The 26,101-nt window shown below is 31.8% G+C and overlaps 1 protein-coding gene across 6 annotated transcripts in view; it reads right to left on the reverse strand.

Moving 5' to 3' along the window:
* LOC118190737 (uncharacterized) overlaps positions 1-26,101 on the reverse strand; it is a 272,297-nt gene that overhangs the window by 11,301 nt on the left and 234,895 nt on the right. Inside the window, exon 5 of one of the 6 annotated variants that reach the window (XM_085825162.1) lies at positions 1,194-1,403. The exons of the other annotated variants lie outside the window; for them this stretch is intronic. The gene's annotated coding sequence lies outside the window, so the exon portion shown is untranslated. The remainder of the gene's footprint in view (positions 1-1,193; positions 1,404-26,101) is intronic. 6 annotated transcript variants of the gene reach the window in all.

A 26,101-nucleotide genomic window follows, 5' to 3' on the forward strand; every position in this document is an offset into this window, starting at 1 on the left:
ACTAGTGTTTTTGACCATGAATAAACGTGGCTATTATAAGTACCGACAGTTACCCCTTACATTACAGAACAGATTCTTACACCTCCAGTCTAAAATTATCTGAAAATGTAATGCTCGTTTTAGGTAAGATTCCTTGTAATTTTACTTTTAAATAACTAAGTTCAAAATTTTTGCTGAAAATGATGATGGCATGGAAATAAAATGATATTCTCTCAGCGTATATAAGGAAAAAATTACAATAGATAAAATATGATGCTCGTGTCATTCGGAACTCTGCAGTACCAAAGGATTTAAGCTATTATATTAATAATCTGTAAGGATTGTCGTATTTCCCCGTGCGTGCTATTGTGGTGTAAGCGGTTATTAAGTCTCACAAGAACTAGAAGATATATGATTCAAATTCTAGTGAGGATACAGCTGAACTTTTTCAGATTTCCACCTTCGAATAAACTTAATGGCATGTACACTTCTAATACCGCATAGAGATTAAAGGATTACCATTCAAGAAAATAACAGTATATCATAATTCCTTCATAATAAAATACCTAAATGCTTCTGTTGACTGTGTTATTAACATCTGGTCATCATCAATACTATTACTGTATAATATTCAAAACATTCGCTTTGCAAATGCTTTATCCTAAATAAATAAATTTTCGGCTTCTTGCTAAACGAAAATATTAGAACCCTATAAAAATTAAAACGATTAAAATAAGCTTCTGTAACGAAAAATTAAAGCTGTTGTAACAAGGTGGTGACTTGTACAAATTATGTAAGACAATGTGCATTTATATTGTAATTTTGTAATTAAATTTTGAAATTGATTTGTAATTATAATTACAATATAGTTGCAATTACATTTTAATAGTAATTCGATTGATGCTGAAATGTAATAAAATGTGGAATGCCCTCACCAGGATTCGAACTCCGGACCTCCCGATTACGCGTCGAGCGTGCCTCCAGTTGCACCACGAAAGCAGAGGGAAAGGCAGGAGAAAATACCTTATAAACTTTTCAATTAGGTATGTTTCTTTTCTTTTCTTTTTTTTTTTTTTTTCTGTTTAAAGACCAGTTACGATATATGAAATATTTCGAAAAAAATTGAGACGGATAGTTCAACATTTATACCCGATTACTATTGTAGAGACATTAAGTATTTGGAAAAGCCAGAGAGATGAAAAATTAGCAATCACCTTCGCCGGTAATCGAACCACGGACCTCTGGAATACCGGCCCAGCGTGCAGAACCACTACACCACGAAGGTACGCTAGGAAGGCGAGAGAAATACCTTATACTATCTTCTTTATTTTCGAATTCTTTTTTCATTCACCTTTTATATTTCGTCTTTTTTTTTTTTTTTTTTTTTTTTTTCTTTCTTTCTTTCTTTCTTACATCGGGAATGCCTTAAATAAAAAAAAAAAAAAGTTTTAATAGTTTTCGGCATCAATATTTTCCCACAAAATATACTCCCAAGCAAATAATCATCAATAAATACGTCAAGAAAAGTGAAATTTTTCAACACTTACGGGCAGTGTTCAAATGTATTGTAGGAATGGTATTAAAAGGTAATTTAATCTGAAGCGATGGATGATTCCTCGTGCTAATCTATTGAAAGTTCTACGCCTGGATAAGATCAGCCGAACTAATTTTCGCTAGAATAATCATCTAGAAAACTTGCACAGCTGTCGGAATTACTTGCAGAAACTTCTGATTGTGTTATCAATTGCAAATGCAAATATTCATCAATAATTTGCATGCGTTAGCTGTTGTCTATTGGTAAATGTTTTTCTACTACTGGAGCAATAATATTTGAAATTGTTACCGAAATAATAATAATAACAAAAATCTGAAATCTTTCAGATTTTACATTACGGCCAAAGGGGCGTTTTTCTTATTGTTTTATGTGTTACTTTTATTTATTAAATATTATATTCTTCGCTCTCAAACCATAAAATTCAATTCAACAGCAATATAGCAAAATAATTTTAAAATGAGCATATCTTTAGAATTTCTGATACACAATTTCGCATGCTGGAGACAATTTTTCCCCCCCTTCCGTACAGTGTTTCCATTACTTGCTTTGAAACCGTTGAGTTTGTCAATAAAAAATTCGTTAAGCTTTTAAAAAACATGAAATAGGTAATAAAACAAATTAGAAATGCAAAATTAGGGCTTCCAGATGCCCATATTCGGTAGAAAATTACGTTATTCAAAATTTGATCGCTCTAGTACCGTTGTTTTATCAGAATGCGAAAAACATACATATATACATTTATGCAGATTCCTCATTATTTATTTTCTGTAAATATAACACAAGGCGATAATATTTGGCGGCAACAATTCAAAACGTGAAACGGACATTTAAAGTTTTCAACGCAAAATTTCAAAAAGAAATTAATAGCTAATGTGCTAATGCTCTTTGGGATAAAAATATGTGAAAATCAACATATTTTGAGATAGGCAGTGTCTGTAAAGCAAATGAAGAGCATATCAATGAGCACAGAGCATCTGCAACTAATTAAAAGCTAGAAAAACTACTGCGGTTTTGCAATCAATCATTTACTGAACTGTATGAGTAATAGGTTTTACTGTTGAATCACTGTTGAATTAAACTCTTTGAAAAAAAATGCAAGAAAACCTTAAAGAAACAAAACTGGTCGTATCAGCAAAAAACGCGGGAAACCACCGAAGCTATGCACATATGATAAACAGGCAAAAAATCCTGAAATGGTTTCAAATAATAAAAATGTACTATCACACAGAGAAACATGTCTTTGACGAATCATTATGCATTTAGTTCATGTGCGGTTAAAAAGAATTTTTTTTTAAAGGAGGGAAAGAGAAAGAATTACATAAACAAAAAATATATACTATCTTAATTTTTCGTAAACTCATTTAGCATCTGAAATTGGAGAAACTGACGCAATGTATGTAAAATTCAAAGGACTGGTCTTGAAAGTCACAACTTATTTATTTCGCTGCTATTAACTTCATCTGACGTCCACCAACTATTGATCAGTCTTAGCTATTGGTGTAAGCCCACCTGTAATTAGTAAGTATGGCTGTGATTAGTAAGTATGGTAGAAATGTAGAATGAATGAAGTAATTTTATTCCCATTTAAATCGGTAAACGATTGATTATATAGGGTTGGCATGATTTTCTCATACGCAGCACAAATATAGTCAAGGTTTTCCACAGAAATTCCTCCACAAAGGCATCTATTCTCGTAACTCTTATGTCCCAAATTACTTTATTCTTTGAAAAAAGAATCTGAAGCCTTTTTATTGTATTTCTTTATGCATGAGAAACAACTCACATTAAATTTACAAAAATGTCATAAGTTTTTCATTGTTTTTTTTAATTTAAAATTAGAGCTAAAAAGTCCCGCTGGGACATAACTGTAAGATTTTATTGATGGAACTTGAAAGTCCCGTAGGGGAATAAAGGGTTAAGCAGCTACGAATCTAGCGTGGGCTCAGATTTTCGTGAACGGGCTCTTTGTACGATTTGCTCTATAGGTAACGTGAATAAAGCTAGCCTCCCTTAGAAAATTCGCCAAGAAGGCTTCTTTCCTTTTAAGCAGATTGTTCTAGTATACTTTGCTTAATTCGAATTATTCAGTAACTCCTGCTTCCCGCTTCAATCAAGTAAACAAAAATTTCCTTTCTCGTACGACTTCCTGTTTTAGCAAAACAATGCAGTTTCACAACGGTTATTTTTCTTAAAATACCACCCAGTATTAACTGAACAATTTTAGTTTTTTCTTTATTCTCTCGATTCCCAAGGAAACTTAATTCTCAAGGCCAAGAGAAAACGTCAATATCCATTAACTTTTACCTGAGCGATTTTAAAGTAGCAAACAATACATTAAGTTTACGATGCGCACTTTCCAGCGAAATATTTCCATCTTCCTCACAACCCATTGCTTTTTCTCCTTCCGTTCGCTCATTTGTTTTCCGATCTTTAAAAGATCGTTGTTTTCTAAATTTTTTGCATAAAAATTTAATAACCTGCAAACATTTTGCGAAAAAACATTCTCAATAGAAGTGTGTTCACTGATAGCATTTGTGCTGCTATGAGCTATTTACAGGTTGTTCAAAGTATAGAGGATAATAACAATAGTAAGGAAGGATAATAACATTAGCACATTTAAGTAAAAATTTCTTCCAAACATGTCTCGGGAATATGGATATTACTTCTTCCACAAATAACAATCATGAATGTTCATAATGATGAGTTTTCTAACTGCATTAAAAAATTATACCACCTTTTATCGATATAGATTCAACTGTTATGGAAAATTTCCATACAACATTCCTTAAAAATTGCAATTAGATATTTAGCCCATAGGTTATAATAACAAAGCTTAAACTATTGTTTAAATCAGAGTTTCTAAAACTGGGGTTAGGGGGACCTGCAATAGGGGGTCGCCAGAAATTTTAGCAGTTTTGGTATTTCTTTAACTTATTATAATAATTTTACACATATAAATATTATATTTTATATGTATCTGGAAATAGATAAAAATAGGACAATACAAACAAAGAAAAATCGAAAACGTTTTGACGCATATTTTTTATATAATATAAAGGTTCATTTTACTTGTTTTACACGTGACGTTGTCTTTTCGTCTGTTACTTATTTAAAATTTTTACATTGTTCTGTGTCTTAAAATTAGAAATTAAAGTTAACGATCTAAAACTGTAATAGTATATTACAGTACAATTCAAAAATTCAGTTTCACTCAACGCGTGTGTCGGATTCGCGCAATGCTTATGGGGGGGGGGTTTGCGCAATACTCCACAAAATTTTCGTAAATATTATGAGGACCTGGGGTGGCAAAAAATATCCCAGTGATAAAAAGCGGTCACGACTTAAAAAGGTTTAAGCCCTGGGGTTAAACCTTTTTAAGGGTTAAATAAAGAACTTTTCTTTTATCAATAGACTCATGAATGACATGGAATTTATTTGGTACCAAAAGAATTGAACGAAAAATTGTTATCTTTGCGATATGGGCTCTAATTATATGGGAATTTAACCAGTTTTAAAAACCAAGTTCAGGAATCTAACCCTTTTCATTTGGTGGCTATACAAGGGCTGTTCGCACACTTTTTTAGACAATTTTGCTTTGCTATAAAAAAAATTCGTCTGCTTGGAAAATGTTTTTAACTGCAACTATTTTTTTAAGTAAAAAGTAGTGTTTGTTAGTTGAGAGTTTTGTTTTTACGCTGTGGAGTCATTAGGTTAATCGGAAGCAGGAGAAATGAAATATGAGTAATGTACTCGCCGGGAATCGAACCACGGATCTCTGGAACATGCGCCCAGCGTGCTGACCACTGCACTACGAAGGCATGCTAAGAAGGCGGGAGAAAGACCTTCTATACTCCCCCCTTTTAAAAAGCGGCTGGTATTTTTAAGAAACCCCATCGCCAAACAACCGAAATGAGTGTGGAGAATCATCATCCACCACCCTTTTAGTTCGGGCGCCAATGTACGACATGCTTCGAAGACATGCTAAGAAGGAGGTAGAAATACCTTATAACGCAAAATGGCGCTTTTAAAGAAGCAGTGGATGAAAGTCTGTCTGTGCTCTTTCCAAAGAAAATTATTCGTATCTAGTTGTTAAAAAACGTCTTGAAAGCCATGAATTTCGTTATCTAATGTTACTATAGGTAATATTATCAATAAGAAAAGGGGGGAAAGGAATATTCGGCTTCAAGAGGAAAAATTATTCCAAATACATATCCATGGGAAAAGTGGAATGTTTCCAAAACGTTGTTATAAATCCTGCTAAGTAACAGAATATCCGTGATCTTTGAAGAATTACGTTAAATTCCTTCAAAACGCAAGAAATTTTCTACTGGAATAATATGTTTTATTTGCAATGGTATTTTCTTGAGCTAACTCGTGTTACAGCGCCATTCTCAGTCAGACATATTTTCCTTGTGGCTCTCAAAGAATGGTCGTAAATAATTTAACCATCTTAAGCAAAACTATTTTAAAACCACACAATGTATACACTTCTCGATATAAATAGACTCTTTTTAATTTCGCTGAATGGCAATGCAAAATACGATAAAATCGCATTCAGCTTCAGTGAATGATAACTGGCATTTGTAAAAGAACATTCCTTGATTTGCGTTTCAGACGTAGATTAAAATGATGGATATTAAGTTCTAGATTAGATACATTTGTGATATTTCTAATGACATTTTTAAACTGTACGGTGGATCCATCGAAACAGATTACAATCAATCCATCTGACGTAAAATAAGACGCAACCAGTTTCATCAGATCTTAATTTATTACATTCGGAGAGTGCCGATATTTTATAGAATGTGTATATGCATAGTCGCTGACTGAATTAATATAGTTAGATGATGATACGTTATATTTACTTTATATAATAAAGGAATTCGTACTTTGCGCTAATATGTATTGCAAGCGAATAAGTCCAGAATATACTAATTATTCCATAACAGCGTTACTGAAAAAACATCAAAATGTAACAAAACTAACTAGTATAAGTTACGTAACCGAACTATTTTATTGTACGCCATATAGCGACGACGAGAGCAGCTTAAAGTCAGACGACCTTCAGGTACGATGAAGATAGAATAATTATTATATCTTCGTAATTCTAACGTTAATTTTAAACGTGAATTCTAAATGTTAAGTGTTCCGTTTTAGTGTATGTTCTGCTCTGGTGTATATTTTCTTGTATTTCTGTGTATTTGGAACTACTCCTGTGCTGTGTTAATAAATACTTTTAAAGCTAACCGGTATTTGTGTTTATAAAGAACGGTTATAAGAAGAAGAATGATTACAAAATGGTGCCAACGAAATGTTTAGAATTTTTGGTTACAAAGTATATTTTATTATATTTAGTCGATACTGGTGGAAAAGCTTGTGCGTAAGTTCGCGTCTCACGCAGACGTAAATAAAACAACAATTTTGCAAACCCGTTTCAAATATATGATCCTTTATTCTCAGAAAAGAACAATTTCGTCTTATGATTAAAAAAATGCGCAGCTGTTTCACTCAAAATGAAGAAAGTTCGGTATTGATATAAATTCCTACAATTAAACAAGGAATTCTGATATTTTCCATTACTGAACAACAGGATGTTAGATTTTTTTTTTAAAGAAATATCCCTGTTAGGTTAGATATTTCAATAAAGAAAGAGCTGAACTAGAATGGAATCCTTTAAAAACGTTTGTGGACAGTATTTACTGTGAATAAGAATACTTTTATAAAAGCTAAGAAGAAAATATTTAATTTAAAGAGGGTCAATAGACTACAGTAGAAGGTAGATATTTAAATGAGGTTTTGGGTTTTTTCAATTATCCGTGTGTCTCCCCACATATATTAACATAAATAAGAGAGAAATAAACTACTATTAACGTCTTAAACCTTATATTTTTCTACAGAAAACTGTTTGGTGTACGCTGTTCTATAACGTGAAAAATCCAGGAACGTAAGATTCAGTAGAACGTAATGCTGTAGTTCTAGGACCCGAATCATAACAATTGAATGCTTACTTCTAAATATCCTCCCACTATGAAATTTTCTTTATTCTGTAAAATATACATTAAATATTTAGCATTGTTATGAACTATTTAGCACACTTTCAGTAACAAATTCTCTAAGTAGCTGCTCATTCAAGGCCAGACCGGGAAAAAAAGAAAATAGAAAAAAACATATAAACAGTTTGCAGGTCATCAATGAAACCAGACTATGAATCACATAAACGATTCACAGAAAATAGTTAGAAGTAAATTATATAGAAATGATAATGTAAAATAACATAATATCACATTATAAATTCTCTACGTAAATTAGCTTGAAATAGTTACGAATGCTCGTTTTGTTTACAAGATATAGTATTGTTGGAAGAAAAGAAAACTGCATCGTATTCTAGTAAAAAACGATACGTAACAGTTTTAGAATTAAACTGAACTGTCGTCGGCAGTTGGCAAAGAAAAGTCATACCACTACAAATAACCGAAAGTGTTTCTAATTGCATATAAATCCTATATAAATCGATTGAAGCTTCAGCCTACCTTTCGAATTAAAGCAATGGCTCTTATTTCAAAAAGTCTGATCTCGCCTCATTAAACATCAGCTTGTTTCCTGGATTATCGGCTTCGTAGAACCAACAAGGTAAACCAGGTTTTAAATTGCAGTTTTCGCTCGGTTGTCATGTCTCTGAACGCGGATATCTCACTCTGTACAATGACGTTTACAAATTTTTCAGTTACGGATGTAGCTCAGAACATTGTTTTCATTTCTGATCACGTCTCAAACCCTCGCTTTTGAACATCATTGTGTTTACATATATTCAAAATTTGATGAATTCCATGTATATTTTCCACCTGACTGGCTTTTGGAAATCAGGTATTATTAATACAAAGATATGTATCATAACTTCACGCAACAAAGATTTGGCTTTCCTCCTGCAAATCCTCACCAAATACAGATGTATAAAAAATTAATAAAAAACAATGCTATCTTTATATCTTTTAAGATGCCATTTAAGAGCTCTCTATGTTAACTAACTGTTTTACTTTTGTGGAAGAGATTTTGAGAAAATTATCGCTATCTAAAATTCAACGAATGAAAAAAGGACGAAAAGTACTCGAATATGTGTATTTTCCGTGATTACACGTACCCAAACGAGCTGTATATTTCAGGCCGCAATTTCAACTTACAGTTTTTGTTTTTAAGGAAACGTCTAACTTACGAATATGTCTAACCTATAAATGTCTATATAAAATACTTAAATTAAAATTGTCACAAGCCATTTTACGGTAGAAAAGAAAAATAGCGGCATCAATAAACGAAGAATAATTGTCAAACATGCAGCATTTTTCTCTTTCAAAGTAGAACAGTACATTCATTAAAGCCCAAAGGGATGTTAGTAATGAATAGTCTCCGAACGGCATTTTATGGCGTTTCACTATAAACGCCAAATCACTTTTAAACTGTTGCCACCAAATATTATCGCCTTGTATTATATTTAAAGAAATTAAATAATGAAAAATCTGCATGAATGTATGTGTGTTCTCGCATTATGTAAAAACAATGGTAACCATCAAATTCTGAATAGCGTAGTCTTCTACCCGAACATGGGCATCTGGAAACCCGAATTTTAAATTTCGAATTTGTTTTATTACCTATTTGATATTTTGTAAAATTCTAAGAAATTTTTTACTAACCAACTCAACGATTTCAAAGCGAGCAGTGGCAAACCTGTACAGAATTAAAACATTTTTATTTCCAGCGAGCATGACTGTCGATCGGAAATTTTAAAGATATGCCGTTTTTAAATATTTTGTGATTTTGCCGTTGAATCGAATTTTATGTGGCGTAAGCATCAAGAAAGCGATATTTAATAAATAAACTAAAAACAAAAAAGGTTAATAATAATAATAATAATAATAATAATAATAATAAACGTTTTGCAAAGACATCTTAGTGAGAAAAACTGAACATTAACATGATAAACTGAAAAAAACAGAGAGACTGAAAGAAAAGAGAAAACTGTATGCCAACACGTAATGCTGCATCAGAAATTCTAAACGTATACTGCTATACTGCTTTTAAAATTTATTAATTTTGCTGTTGAATTGTGTATGGTGTAACTGAGAAAAAATGCTGCTTAAGAATACAGCAAAAAAGACCAAAAAAAGTGGATTAGTGGAAATAAATGTAACATCATACTGGTAAACTGCGAGCTCAGCAAGAGCGTAAAAAACATTAACAAACCATTTTGGGCGGCCGTTCAAATCTGAAACCTTTCAGATTTTTTGATTTTTTTTATGAATGTAAAAGAACGTGCGAGTACATTTCAATTTTCATGCAGTGACTTACTGTTCCAAACAGATGTGATTTCACATGCAGAAAAGATTGACAGAGAAACCTTTTTGTTTCCTCGGTATTAAAGAAACATATCCGTGTTATTCAGCCAAAATCCGATGTCTTTACATGACAACGGCATGTTTAAATTCTTTAAACTGATTTAAATCGACATATTTAATACTCTGTACCAAGCTTCATTATATCTCAAATGTGTTTTATCTTAAGATCGGCTAGCTTAGCCTTAATCGTTTTTAAAATAATGCATGCTTTTGTAATCTTCTTAGCCCTTCATAAATAATAAATCTAAAATTGTGACCTTAATATTATGTTCCTTTTTTGACGAGTCGTATATTTGACTTATATTTGACATGCATTCTGAAAATTTAAAGAAATTTGATAACAGACATAAATTTGATAAATAAATATACAAATTGATAAAAATTGAAAAATAAATTTATAAATAATATACAAGCTTATAAATAATTTTACAAATAAATGAATATTTGTAATTTTAGATTTTATGTTTTTTCTTTCCCGATAACGCTAATGACGTTTTGTATAAAAAACCTCTATTCAACTTAAACCTCGATGCAAAAATAATCCATTGCGAATAAATTAAGTCGGACAGCAGAAACATAATGTACAAACGTAACAGCCTTCATACCTCGTGCTCTCAGTTCAAAGTTTCCTCGTATAGTTGTTTTTTATGCTTATAAAAGAATCTAAATTCTATCTTGAATCAGATTTTAGGTTGTTTCTTAGTTTCATCCTATTTTGCAGCTATCAGAATCATTTCTTCTTGTCTCAAAGCTACCAAATTAAATTTTATAGGAACATATAAGCGTGTGCAGAGCTTCTGCGTTTTGTTTAATTGAATACGACAAATCACAGGAAACTATCTGTTTTCGGGGAGGATTTTCTAAAGAGAACTTTTCCATTTTTATATTACATACAGAGAAAATCACAAAAAAAGGCCATGCAGTTAGCTCTTTTGCCGGGACTCGAAAGCGGGTAAAGCTACCAGTGTTTAACAATTTTAATCATACTTGTGTAGAGATATTTTCATTGTCACATCACATTTTTACAGATGCTTGGGTCATTTCTTAAGTTTTCTGGACTATCGAATTCGGTTTTGCATTCATATTTAAGCTCTGAGTATAATAACCAATCTCTTACCTTTACAAAAGAATAAACGAATGATCGATTAATTAATTTCTTTACTTAGTATCGCTCAATCAGAATAGCTTACCTAAGGCTTACTGTGATTTATTTCCACAAAATTTAATTACCATATTTGCCAGCGTATAAGACGCACCGGCCTATAAGACACACCCCTTTTTTATACATATTTTTGAAGGATAAAACTTTATTACTGATCATTATAATTCCGCCACGTCTCTGCCGAAAATTTCCGAAATGTCTCTGCCGCCCTGTTTCCATGTTCTCTAGAATATGCAATCCCAAGTAGCTTGCATGCTATGTTATAGCAATACTGACGTTGTTTTTGAGCCATAACGTGCCAACAAATTTCAGAAAAATTTCGCACACTAATTTTCGGTAACAAAAATTGGAAAGTTTAAAAGAAATCAGCTGTTATCGTCGATGACAGCGCATGCGCTGTACTCTACTCTTCCCACACTCCACAAGGAAACAAGAGAAAAACTCCGAATACAGGAAATTTGCAGATATGAATGTAAGGATTTAATTATTTACAGTACGAATATTTTACAAGAAAATACCTCAATATATGCAATATCTCACCTCTTTTTCCCTTCAGTAGCAAATAATAAAGAATATTATGTTTGACAAATATTCCTGGAATACGTTTGTACCATATGAATACGAATGAATATAAATAGGAAGTGTTAATAATATCGTCGTGAAGTTTTATTTTTTATATCAGATTATTTAGAATCGGTGCTATCAGTCCCTTTGGCACAAAATAACAGTTTATAGAAGAGATATTGTGTTTCTTGACACTTAAATCTTCAGTGATAATTAGTTTGTAGAGTTCCTCACTTTGGAATTCTAAGTAAATGTTAGAAGTGGAGAATCTAAGAACTGATAAGCGAATAATAGCTTGAGTTCGGTTACAAGAAACAACAAGATAGAAGGGTAACTAAGCCTTTATTATTTCAATAAGATTTAACAAAACTCCGTCTGGGAGTGTACAAACTTGGACTTGAACTTAAAAGACTAAGAATTAAACTAAAACTAAGATATCCTAAAAGAAGTACAGCCGAAGCTATCAAGGTTCAAATCGAGTTCGGCCCTTAACTTATTTGACTACGAAGCTTAGCAAGGGCCTGAGTACAGCCGAGCGTAATAACAGCTTTGAGGGAGAGAGTGGCCAAAAAGGCAGACGCGCGTAAATCAGAAACTCTGATTCTCTCTGACTCAGTAAGTCACTTCGTGGTTTAAATACCGCTCCTCCTCATTAAATATTCAGCAAGATTCCAACTCTACGTTCTGGCCGGAAGTAGTAAGTTGAAGTTAAGAATTTGACAGGAAAGGAACTTTAACTTAAAATTTAACTGTTAATAAAATTAACATAATTTTTGCAAGTTAATCAATATATAGTAGACTAATTTTAATTACGAAACGAAATTTAGAAAACGACATTGGCAAAACTGAAGATGACGTCAGAAAAATAAAATAACACGTGCCAGAGTACATTTCATTTCTTGGAAAGGCAGAGGAGCTGTTATTTTATGCTCAGTTTGCTTCCAAATCTTCATATGCATTTTCTTGGAGTAGAATAAATGAGTATATACGGTGATAGGGAACATAAAACTTCCTATCACTTTGAAAAATTACGGCTTTGAATTATTTCGTATATTTTTAAATGAGTGTAAAGCACGGATGCTCATACATATGGACATCCGGTATGATCAAATCGAATTTAGAAATGGTCAGAAATTCTTCATCGTCGATTATATTTTTCATATCGCCATATAAATTTGCTTCTAACGTAAGCAATGATATATAAATATCAAAGGGGTATATAAAATACCATCTTAATAACGGCGTAATTGAAAATGAAATTGAAGGTAAAGAAAAATACTTCTGTATACGTCATTAATCCGATAAAGATCCTTAGACGTATACCAAACGGAATTTCCCAATCACAAACAATGTGAAAATAATAAATCCGTTCTGATAAAACTTCCGAATGTTATTATTATAACACTGTTTAATATTAAAAGAGAAATGCAGTGGATGAAATATATATTACACATAAGTGAAGCATTGCACGTGATGCTATACGTAAATGTTTTTCTGATATCTAGATCAAAAGCAATTTTTAACATTCTCTAACGTTTCTGATCTTTGACTACTAACGGATTTCACCACTTACTTGATTTACAGTATGTAACAGCCAAGTCCCATATGAAGAGTACGAAGTCTCGTTGAAAAGTATGAAGATGTATACCATCTTCATACTTTTCAACAATCTCTCAAACCCATGGTCAACCTAACAGTTTTCTTGGTTCCTTAACATTCCTAAAACTCGTTGTTAATGAATTTACAAGCATTTTAGCAGATAAAAACAGAAAGTCGTTCAAAAATTTGCAGTTATATCGTGGGTTGTTTACTAAAGAGTACCAACAGGTGTACTGACTCTCGTGGACAGTCATAGCGTTGTCTCGAACTAAGTAAACGAGTGTAGTGCACGCAGTGACTCATCGAACTCGCGTTGTATTCTAAACGAATATCGTATTCCCAACAAAAATTTTCGAGTTCATACAGAATGTATAACAAGTTGGACATATTTCAAAGTGGGCGTATACCGAAGTACCACTACACCAGATCATAAAAATACTGAGAAGAAATTATAGTGCAAAGTTCAAAAATGGTGATATGAACAAAATACTGAGGCGAAAGTAAAATGAAATTTTATTAAACCCATTTTGAAAAGGGCAAAATCATATGCTCTTTTGATAGCCACATTATCAAAGCTCAGAAAAAAATAAAATGTCCGAACTGGTTATGGCGCTGTAAAATGAAAAAAAAAAGATAAATACAAATGCGAGTTTAATGGCATTATGAAATAGCGATAATGGCATTAAGGAGAAAATAAAATACAATTTTGGCAGAGGCATTCTTGAAAAGAAAACTGAGGAAAAGTAAAATACCAGTTTTCGTTACGGCATTATGAAAAGGAAACTATGAAAATAGTGAAAATGTCAGGTTTGAAAATGCCGTTATGAATATAAAATTCGCAAGAAATTAAAATATATTTAATAAATGTAACAACAAATCTGAAAGCTTTCGGACCTAAAGGGGCATTTTTAACGTTTTGTGTGCTACCTTTATTCATTAAGTATCATATTCTTCACACTTAAACAAAATTCAATTCAACAGCAATACCGAAAAATAATTTTAAAAGAGCATATCTTTAGAATTTCGGATACACAGTTTCACGCGCCTGAGATAATTTTTTTTTTCGTACAATGTTGCCATTGCTCGCTTTGAAGTCTCAAAGTTATTTAATCAAAAACTCATAAATTCGTTACAAAATATGAAATAGATAATAAAACAAATTCCTAATTCCAAGTTTGGGCTTCCGGATGCCCATATTCGGGTGAAGACGTACGTTATTCAAAATTTGATGGTTCTAATTACCATTGTTTATCACAACGCGAGAAACATACATACATTTAATGATGATAATGCTTTATAACATATGAAATTGATAATAAAACAAATTCCAAATTTGGGCTCCCAGATAACCATATTTGGGTGGAGATATTTTTGATTATGCCAAAATTTGATGGCTCTAGGTACCGTTGTTTTATCCCAGTGCGAAAAACATATCTACATTTAGGCAAATTCTTCAGTATTTAATTTCTTTAAATATAATACAGGGCAATAATATTTGGTGGCAACAACTCGAAAAGTGATTCAGATTTTTAAAGTTTTCGACGCAAAATGCCAAAACGAAATTAATAGCCCTTCTGGGCTAACGCCCTTTGGGCTAAAGTTGAAATTTGATATCATATTAATTACATTTCGTTTAGAACTGTTTTCAATGATTGAATCAAGCTTCAGCAATGCAAGCATATATAAAAATGGTAAATGCATATTTTAATATCTGTTGACTCAAAATTGCTGAGCGTAGGAACCAGCCTGATTGTTTCCCACAGCTTTTTATCATATTTGTAGCTTATCTTTCTTCATAAGCTATTCAATAATGAATACTACTATATTTTTTTCATAAAATGTGCAGTTGATGCAGTTTCATTGTATTTTATTATACAAATTCTGCACATGTTTAACTTATTAAATTCAGTCTCAGACATCTTGGGTTACTAATAATTCAATTTAAGTATTATTAAATTAATTTAAGATGAATTTTTGAGAATTTTAAGATCTCAGAGAGAATTAATTTTACATTTCATACGCATTTAGTAAAAAATCAGTTATCTGAAATATGGAAATCTTGCAACGTTGAAAGAGAAATGGTATGATAAACATGTTGCCTGAAGTTCTGAAAATTACATTAAAGTAAAACTGAATCCATTTGTTACAATTCTTCAATACAAATCCAAAACCCATGAACTTTTCTGCATGAAGAATTTTTAACTGAAGTTAAAGTAAATTTGAACCAATGAAAATGATAAATTTATGGCCAAAATGTTTTACAAAAACCACAATACCACAGAATGTATTTCTTCCTTTCCATCTTAATTTATACACTTACAGCATCACATGCATAATTATTTCTCGTAACCTACAGTTGAAGAACAGATACTGTTGTTGGGTATTCAAAACAACGGTGGGAAATGCAGCTTAATTTGCATATTCCAGAGATTGCCTACTTGTTTACTGCAGAGATTAACTTTTACGTAGGCCGTCGATTTAAAAACTACTTTCCATGGAAAATTTAAATGATAATATTATACTCGAAAATGATACGCGTAGAATACGAATTATATAAAGAATTCTACGACATTTTGAAGAAATGATCAATATGAACCCAACACGAATATTGTATCCCTACGGGCATCAATTGTGCGTTACTTGCAAACAATATTATTCTATTTAATTTTGCATTTAACCTCCGCAAACCAGTTATGGAATATTATGGAAAGCTTCAATAAGATAGGGAGATTCCTCAATTACACATCTTTACATTCTGAAATCAAACATGATTATGACTATTTTGTAATTTAACCCAGAAGTCAAACAACAAAAATCAGCGTAATATTTATAAATTTTTGTTGTTCTAATTTTCTGTAACAGAAATGGGTGTTTCATATGTTAAGTAATTCTTTAGGACATCTCGCTTTGGTCCCTGAAAAATAAGCCTAGAATTTTTCCAGAATTATTCAAGATTAGTATAAATAAAAGCTTAATATAAAAAAATTACAAGTGGTTTAAAAAATTGCATTAAATTTGATAATTGCACGGCGGATTGATGCTTCTTAACCTGCTTCAACAGAAGATATCACTAGCATTGGTATTTTGATTGCCATATAATAACGCTTCTTGAAATTGTGAGAAAATGTATGGAAACTTCGTTAGAATAAAGAACTCCAAGTTAGAATAAAGCAGAATTACATATTCTTTTTGTTTCTGCTAGAGCTCTTCAAAAAAAAAAAAAAACGTATAGAAGGTGGTGCCGGAGCTACACTATACTTTTTCAGAGGAACGTTCTGAGACCTTTTACATGCAGCTCAAAAGAAAACAAAAAAACTGACTAGAGTACTTTTTTTGGCAAAAAAAATACGTAATTCAAATTGTGGTTGCAACTGCATACGTAAATAGTGTAGAATATTTTTTAAAACTAGTTGACTAAATATATATCTTTAAAATGAATCGTGCGGGTTTATTCACCAGTTTAGAAATGAATCAAATAAGATTCTAATGCAGTTTTGATCATTTTATACGTTTTAGTAAAATGTTCGAAATTTTAAAATTTAATACTGTAATTACTGTAAAATTTAATACTGTAATTACTGTAAAATTTAATACTGTATTAATACTGTGATTATGTTAATTTTATTAACAGTTAAATTTTAAGTTCCTTTCCTGTTAAATTCTTAACTTCAACTCACTACTTCCGGCCAGGTAGTAGTTTTGGAATCACTCTGAATACTTAATGAGGAGGAGTGGTATTTAAACCGCGAAGTCTACTTGCTGAGTTAGAGAGAATCAGAGTTTCTGATTTGCGAGCGTCTGCCTTTTGGCTACTCTCCCTCAAAACTGTTATTACGCTCGGCGCTACTCAGGCCCTTGATAAGCTTCGTTTTCAAATAGAGTTAAATGGCCAACTCGATTAGAATTTTGATAGCTTCGGCTATATCTCTTTAGTTAATCTTAGTTTTAGTTTATTTCTTAGTTTCTTAAATTCAAGCCCAAGTGTCGACTTTTATTGTACACTCCAAGACGGGGTTTTGTTAAATCTTATTAGAATAATAAATAGTTACCCTTCCATCTCGTTGTTTCTTGTCACACGAACTTAAGCGATTATTCGCTAACTAGTTCTTAAGGTTACTCACTTTTGACTGCAATTACATAGTGGTAAACCTAACAATACAAATACCTTCTAGAGAGGAAATTACATACTACGTCGTTCAAAACACTTTTCGGATAGTGGGGTTCTATAACAAGTAAAATTGATCCTGAAACAAATGGCAAAAATCTGCTGACTTAAACCATTTTCCACTACTCGAGAAAGGTTAGTGATTTTAGGGATCCTATAAAAGCTAATTCCACTATGAACTGCACGTAATGAATGAGAGAATTAAAAAAATAGATAATAAATTCAAAGCTGCATATGCATTTTGAGACTTCGCCACAAGATTAAACAAGATTAATTATTAAATGAATAATATTAAATGAAAATTAAAGGAAGATGAATAAATTATTTCATTGTTTTATATATATATGAATGTAGCCCAAAATTTTCTCAACAATGAATAGTAAAATTAACGAAATAAATAAAAGTAAACAAAAACTTCACCATGCACACTGCTTTGGGTAAAAACATTGTTAAACATTAGTAATAATGCCTAAAACATAATAATGAATTGCGACAAATTTAAAGGTAAAGAATGCACTTCCACCTGATGTGATAAGCGCACCGACAATAAAAAGAGTGTGCACGCAGGCTCACTCGTTTTATTTTCGGTGTGCTTATCAAAAAACTTATTTGAAAGGAAATGGTATTAAAACGAATCAAAAGTTTTAATAAAATTTCCTTTCAAAATAACCAGAAATCCCAGACTGTATTTCACATTTACTGGGACCGCCATTTCTATTCCTCATCCGAAAATAACCTCTTTCTGCACATTTTATCATAGTACCGAGAATGTCTAGAAATGTCATGGCGCTGAGTTAAAGTTTGGGTTATCTGAATGCGTCAAAGCACAAGATGCTTTTCTGCTTAAGAAAAACAATTATTTCGTGGAGGACTCTCTAAGGAAAATTTCCTCGTATTAACGTTAAACCTGAATAAAACCACGAAAGCCAACTGCGCAATCAACCCATTTTGAGACCGAACCTAGGTCCAACTCGCAGTTCTTAACCACTCCGTCATTGGTGGAGCCAATATGTATGGAACCACTGAGACCAAGCTGTATGGAAGGTATCCTATTTCAATCCTTTTTACTTCCTTGTACGAAGTAAAAAGGAAGTATTGTAATCGCGAAAAGTTTCAAGCAGCATATTTCAACGAAAATATCCATTTTGACCGCTATCGAAAGCAATTTAACGATGTTTTTGTGTGACATCTGCACGTAAGGACAGAATAAAAGACTCTTTTCCTTCAAAAAAAAATATAAAACTGCTTTAAAATGAATTCTGAAGAGAATTTTTCGTGGCGTCTGTACGAACGTAAGTACTTACGTACGTATCTCGCATAACTCAAAAACGAGTAGCCTCAGAACGTTGAAATTTTGTATATAGGACTGCTATAACATTTAGATGTGCACCTCGTATTTTGGTTGCAATCGGCCACGGAAAACGTATATAAATATATTTATATATATATCCAGTCTGTTACCCGGCTCAGTGATCTCAGTTTCTTTACTCTTATATGTTTGTAAATTGTACATTTTTTGCTTTAAAAATGATTGAATTATATTATTCTTATCTTCCGGTTAAGGGTTTTATGCCTTTAGTAAATCTGTATGCAATATTTTTAGAATTATCAACAATTTTAAAGTTATTTAAGTGCCGCTAAGCCTAATAATACTTTTTTTGATGGCTGCCATTGCTTGTTTACGTTTGAAACAGCAGGATAGCGGATTTGTTGCCAATCTAGAGAAACTTAGCTTCGCAACAACAAAGATAACGCCTTCGTTTATTATTGAGAATTAAATCATCCTTAATCCTTTCTGGAATTTTTTCCAGGAAATAAGTGTTTAAGATTTACTTCGTAATTTTTAATACAGATATTTTGAGTTTTTATGTATTTTTGCCTTGTCGCGAAGTGAGAACTGAATTAATTGAATGAGAAGTACTCAATCGTCTGTGAAAAACTGTTCCTTTTTTGTTTTGTTTGCTTAATTTGTTTTATACATCGTTCTAGCTTTATTATAGTATTTGAATGTGGCAACGATTAGATAATTCTTTAAATGGTATAAATTTCGTGCCTTCTGAGTTATAATATGAACGAAATATAATACTGTTAAGTGAACTTAGCGCCAGAGTGTCGCTATGGTAAACAAATATAGTTTAAAGAATGCATTTATTCCATTGTGGTTTATGCGCTGTCGGCGAAGTAAATTTAATTAAATCTAATAAGTTTAAGCAAAATGCAAGAAAAAATGCGTATAATTTAATATTCCGTACAAGGAAGTCATGTGGTGTACACATCAGATTTTTTATTTTAGCAGAGCTGCCATTGTCACAGTAACAATATGCTTCTCCTACGCATTAAATCATCACGCATATATGTATGTATGTATATATATATGTGATGTACCAGCTTTTGTCGTAGCTTAAATTATCAGACGATAAGTTTTAAAAAACGGGATCCATTTATTATATTTCAGGAGAAAATAGCAGTTACAAAATCAGATATCCGGAGTAAATAAAAAAGAATTACTAATAACTTTTTGTATGAAGTTTACTGCATCGTGACATTAAAGAAAAGCCCCCGATATTCCTTCTGCGAGTCATTTTATAGCCTCTGGAAAGGCGGAGCTTCAAAGAAATGACGTCAGCCTCGTCAGCCAATCCAGTTCGCTTTAAATATCTTCAGAACATTCTAAAACTGTACGTGTAGAAAAGGCGAGAAAAAAAAACTTGACTACGGGGCTGTGGATTTAATTCCACGTACTTTCAAATAAGAGAACGTCGACATTAAAAATTAAAAGAACATACAGTTAGAATTTTAAGTGTATTCTTGACTATGGAATTTTATTATGATATATATATATATATATATATATCCTTCCTGTTCTATAGCTACAGTTTGAAGTATGCATTAGTCAATAAGCTTTATTTTGTTTTGGAAATAAATGAAAAGAAAAAACGTACAGAGTTATACATAATTCAAACAAAAAGACCATAAAAGTGATGAATTTATTTATTTAATAATGTTTTAATTATGTGCTAAAATTATTTCTAACTCTTACATATACATTATTTTATATTTTGTAGTCCATGGAAAGAAAAAATAAAAATAAAACAAAAAATAAATAAAAAAACAATCATTGCTTCTTGAACGTAGGAAACGTTTTCTTTCTAATCAACACAGCAATGAAATAACGCTACCCTTCTTTAAAAGACGTCTTACATATCCAAGAGTATAAAATTGCATTAAGTTCAGCTAAATTTCTCATTGAAAAATTCAGAATTATTATCAACATAGCGGTCATTGTTAGCGGACACAATTGTTAACAAATCATCAGTCGGTTTTGAAAAAAAACAAACTGCTAAAAACCAGAGAGAATTGCGTTACAGATTAGAAGGAAATTTCTTTTATAAGAATAAATTTTCGATCTAATGGTTAAAAGAACGATATTCTATGATAATCAATTCGATCTTTAATCAAGAATATTTGCCAAAAACAGCACCAATATTGAATAAAAAGACGAAAGGTTTTGAAAAAATAACCGAGAAATATTGGTTATCAATCATAATCACATAGTATGCAAAGTTTAAAGAAACTTTGCTTCCGTAGAAATGGGTCAAAACCTGATTTCAAAATTTGACTGAAAAACAAACTAATTAACATAATAAACAAAGAAAAACAACCTAAATAAAACAACGTAATAAACAAACAAACAACATTAAGACATAAATATTCATTTGGAATGCTAATATTAATCACAATGCTTAGCAAAATAACCATTTATATAATTGAAACTGTTTCACTACTTTACGAATATGAAAAGATTTTATATATTGTAAAATTAATTTATCCTCATACGTTTTTATGTTTTTAATATAGTAGTCAATATTTTAAATACCCCAGTGCTCACTTTGTTGAAGTCTATATGATACCAAAAACAACACGAATAAAAATTCTCTGAATAATAATAGGATATAAACAATAACATTTCAATCATTAAAAAGTGCAATTAAGAATGATATACAAACGCTTGAGGATCTTGACGCAGATTAGAAAGAACAACACTTCACAAGCTTCAGAAATGCAAACAAAGCATTATAACAAGCCCAACATTAGTCTGTAATGAGCTTGGTACTTTAAACACTTACTCAAGAAAAATGGTATAATCATTTCCGTATTCTTTACACACTTGAATTTATTATAATGCTTTGATACATGATGTTACATTTTTTAAAAACACAGAACTCAAGTTTCTCGAAGATGATCACACCTGTGAAAACTGTTATCCAATCTCATAAAGGCTTCCTTCGATAGATTTTTATGGACGATAGAAACAATATTTCGATAAATATATATTAATGCCGGTCACACTGTTTCAGTTCTTGCTTTCGAAAGGAATAATACACATTATCCACACCCAAACCACGCTATGCAACAAGTGGCATGACAACGCAATGCGTATTTTATCACTCAGGTAATGTTAAATCTAGAAAGTGTCTCTTGCTATGAAGATGGTATGAACATATATTTCGAGAAAAGTTAGAACTAGAGATAACAAACTTCAGGGACAAAAGTCATGCAGCAACAAAAGATGGAAAGAACTACGTTGCATAAAACAATAGAATTAAATCAAAAATGTATATATATCCAGTGGATGCATATATGCTTCTCTAGCTATGAATGTAATATTTATCACCTTATAATAATAAATAAAATTTCTATTTTCTGAGTTAAACAAATACATTCACATTTTAAGAAAAACACATACATACCTTTTTATTTATTTATCTTTATTTTATCTTAACACGCATCATTGTTCTTTCAACTGTCATTATATTGACATTGTTTCTGGTAATTTTTGTAATTTAATAAAAGTTTATGTTCTTGAATTTCAGGTATTATTTGCTGCATTTGCTTTTTCACTTTTAATTTTATAATTACATTTGACAATGTTTATTCTAATCGCTTTGGAGCAGATTTGCTCGTGGAATAAATTTTCCTTTTATTTTAATTAACGACAAATCATGTGAAATTGTGGTCTGATCCCAGATGAAGAAGTACAGTTTTACACGATAACCTAGCTTACTAGGCTTTCCAACCACGAAGGATAAAAAATGTGTCTTATAACTTATTTCGCTTTCTTTTTCACAATATTTATAGCAACAATGGTTACAGTGAATGGAGCATATATATTATATATATATTAGAGATATAAAGAGGAAAATTTTATTGTCGTTTTTCAGAGGTTAAAAATATTCACAAAAATATGTAAATTAAGCTCCAAACTAATAAAGATTAAAATATGCAGAAGTTTGAGAATAAAGTAGACGAAATCTTTATTTCTGATACCTTTTCCAGTATGAACGAGCATTCTGTTCGTAGCAAATACTTAAAAGTTAAGTATTTCCAATATTCAAAAACATACGTTACAATTATTTTACGTGTTACGCTATTCATATAAAAGAAAGTGAATCACGCGTCAGATAAATAAGTTATTGCTATGAATGCTCAATTATAATCTTCTTAGATATGAATCTATAGAAAATTATTTGATTTTCTCTGTAACTCACTGATTTGTCTTATTTACTAAGAATACCTTACTAAATGGTTTTTTTTTTTTTTTTTTTTTTTTTTTTTTTTTTTTTTTTAATGTAAATAGACATAGTTTTTTTTCACAGCATACATTAGTTCAGAAGAAAATTTTCAAAAATTAAGTTCGATTTATTCGTAAGCATTTAAATCGTGAATTTAACTTCTTATAGCAATTTCTAAAATAGCTCATATGTAAACAAATTATAATGAAAAGAAATTTATATTTAACTAGTGGCTCACCAGCGGCCGAGCGGTAAAGTCGCTGAATACTGGTAATTCGGTCCGAGGTTCGAATACCGCGAACGGGGCGACTGCGTGGGCGTTTTCGTGGTTTTCCCCATGTGTAACGTTTATACGAGCCAGTTTCCCTTAGAAAGTCGAAGGCATCCCTCCCGTTAGGCAGATAGCCCTCGAGGCTTTGCGATAATCACACACACACATATATTTAACTAGTAAAAGGTTCCAATTAAAATTTATTATTAAAATTCTGTTGCCGACAAATTAAATTTTTACTGTGCAAATAAGTCAATTAAATTGTCGACTATATTTTGTTTAATACTAGAGTCAGCTGTACTTTATTTAAATATTAGGTTCAACTGTATTTTACTTAAATGCTAAGGTATTATAAGATCATATTTGAAATATTGCAGCGATACTTTGATATATTGTAGCATCATATTGTAGCGATACCGTTAATAATGCAGTGACATATTGCATCCTGTTATGAGTACTAAATTATGGTTCTGCAGTTTCTCAAAATAACGGTAAAGGATAATTACATAATTCCAATAACGAGCAAAAAGCTGCTACTTTCGTACCTATCCGTTTTGAAAATATGTACATTCGTACGTATCAATTTTGAAAATATGCAAACAAAATCTAAATGTCTTCCGAAAGTATATAATAAACCTTGCCACTCTTTAATGATGTTATATTTGAAGCTTCTCATTTTCATCAAATTACTTTTAACATTCTTTACAGAAAAATTTGTGAAACTCCTGTTTTATGCACTACAAAAAATACTGCGTTTTGCTATGGCAACAGTTAACTGGGTTACAAATTCAGAGACATTTAAAATACTCTAGTCCACTATACAGATTTTTTAATTCCATCGATGCTAGGTTTAAAATTTGGAATGTCTGATGGCTTGTGTTTTAAACCATTTCATAACCAAGCTATATACAAAATTTCGATTCGATCAGTCGAATGGTTTCTGCGAAATTGAAAAGCAAACCAACACATAAATAACATTAAAACGCGTGAGGTAAATTTACATTACTCATATCTTCAAATTAAATAGCCTACTTTGTGTCAAAGGCATAAAGAACAGCTAAATTTTTCATCCAAACTGAATAAAAACAGTAAGAGTTAAAGTACACACTACATAAATATGTATAGTTTTGAATTTATAATAATATATTTTGAATTCTGCTTTCTAAATGTATCAAAATAAACTTCATTTTAATACACATCACCAAAAATCGCTCTGATATCCAAACACTGTACGGTTTTTGACAAATAAACGCGTTAGTGATCCGTCAATTCAAACAATTGTCACTCTCTCATGTAATCTACAATCGACGATTTTGCACTTCCATTCCCCACAAAACGTTTCCGTATCTCCAAAATACATATTTATACAGGAAATTACCTCATAACCGTAGCTGTGCAATAAATCCTCCCGAAAAAAGAGACCAGCTGGAACACGTTCGTTCGCGATCCACAGGTAAAGACACAAACTCGGGCAGAGCCAAGGCTGAACTGGACTCGTTACAAAGGCGCAGATTGGTGCCAACGGTCGCGCTTCAGAGAACAACAATTTCCTGCGATTGCGTTCGCGATTCCGTATTTCCGATAAAAAGTTGAGAAGTTTAAAAAAAGGTGGAAGAGAGAAAGAGGAAGTTTTACTTTCGTCTGTGGCAGCGGCGATTCCAGTGCCACGGAGTAGACAGGGAAAGGGCAGGTTGCGTGGATGCTGAAAGCTCTCCCACCGAATAGAATGTTGATGTAATTATGTGATTAAATAATTTAATATTTAGCAATTATCTATATAAATTATTTATTTCGAAGCTTTTTGTTTCTGTCATGCGTAACATGGCTGGGGAAAATTAAATTACGAGGAAGTGACGTTTTTGCTCTTAGGGTTGTGACATTACATTTACGTACACATATACATACAGAAATAATAGCGTTCCCAGAATTCTGTTTACATTGTCACCCAGTTATTTTATCACACATACTCATTTTGGCTTCTTATTGGGTTGCAAATATTATATTAAATTATTGCGGAAATTCAATAGGTAGATAAAAATCAAATTTATGTAAAGGCGTATATTTATACATCTTTGAAGATATAAGAGAAGTATGCTTGCAAAATGTATCACAAATGAAAAATTGGAACTGACATCTAAGGGAAGGGACAACTGCGGATTAATAAGGAGAGTAAAAAAAAGAAGACTCGTGCATAAGAAATGAGTATATCCATATACACAGATTAAATTTATTTGTTAAACAGATATAATAATAAAAATTGAAACACGGGACCTTTTGAATCTGCGTCCAACGCAGGAAAAATAGCCTCTATGAAAATATAAAGAGATATATAATTTGGACATTCATAAAACAAAGAAATACGCTGCTATGAAATATCTTTTATACATAAGGCATTTTTTCTCTCCTTTTGACATGCCTTCGTGGTGCAATGGTAACACACTCGGCGCGTATTCGAGAGGTCCAGGTTCGAGTGCCGGAGAGGGCACTGCATATTTTCACGTCTCCAGCATCAAAATAACCTAATAACCTTACAAGTGGCGCAAGAACTAAAAGTCAGTGGACGATAATTCGTCACCACCAGGAATTGGCGCCTGGGTCTCATAATCCCCAGTTGCCCTTTAAAAGGGGGTATATATAAATTATTTTCTCCCTCCTTCTAGCCTGCCTTCGTGGTGTAACGGCACACTCGGAGAGTATTCGAGAGGTCCAGATTCGAGTCCCGGCAAGGGCATTGCTCATTTTTCATGTCTCCTTCTTCAAAATAACCTTAACGCTACAGCTTTGTGCAATATTAATGAAATTTTAACAAAACTAGAAGCATAAAGTAGTCTTTTCAAGTTTTGTCG

The sequence above is a fragment of the Stegodyphus dumicola genome, chromosome 1 (assembly GCF_044657685.1).
Source record: "Stegodyphus dumicola isolate Sdum_Otavi_A_Nest chromosome 1, ASM4465768v1".
Classification (NCBI taxonomy): Eukaryota; Metazoa; Arthropoda; class Arachnida; order Araneae; family Eresidae; genus Stegodyphus; species Stegodyphus dumicola.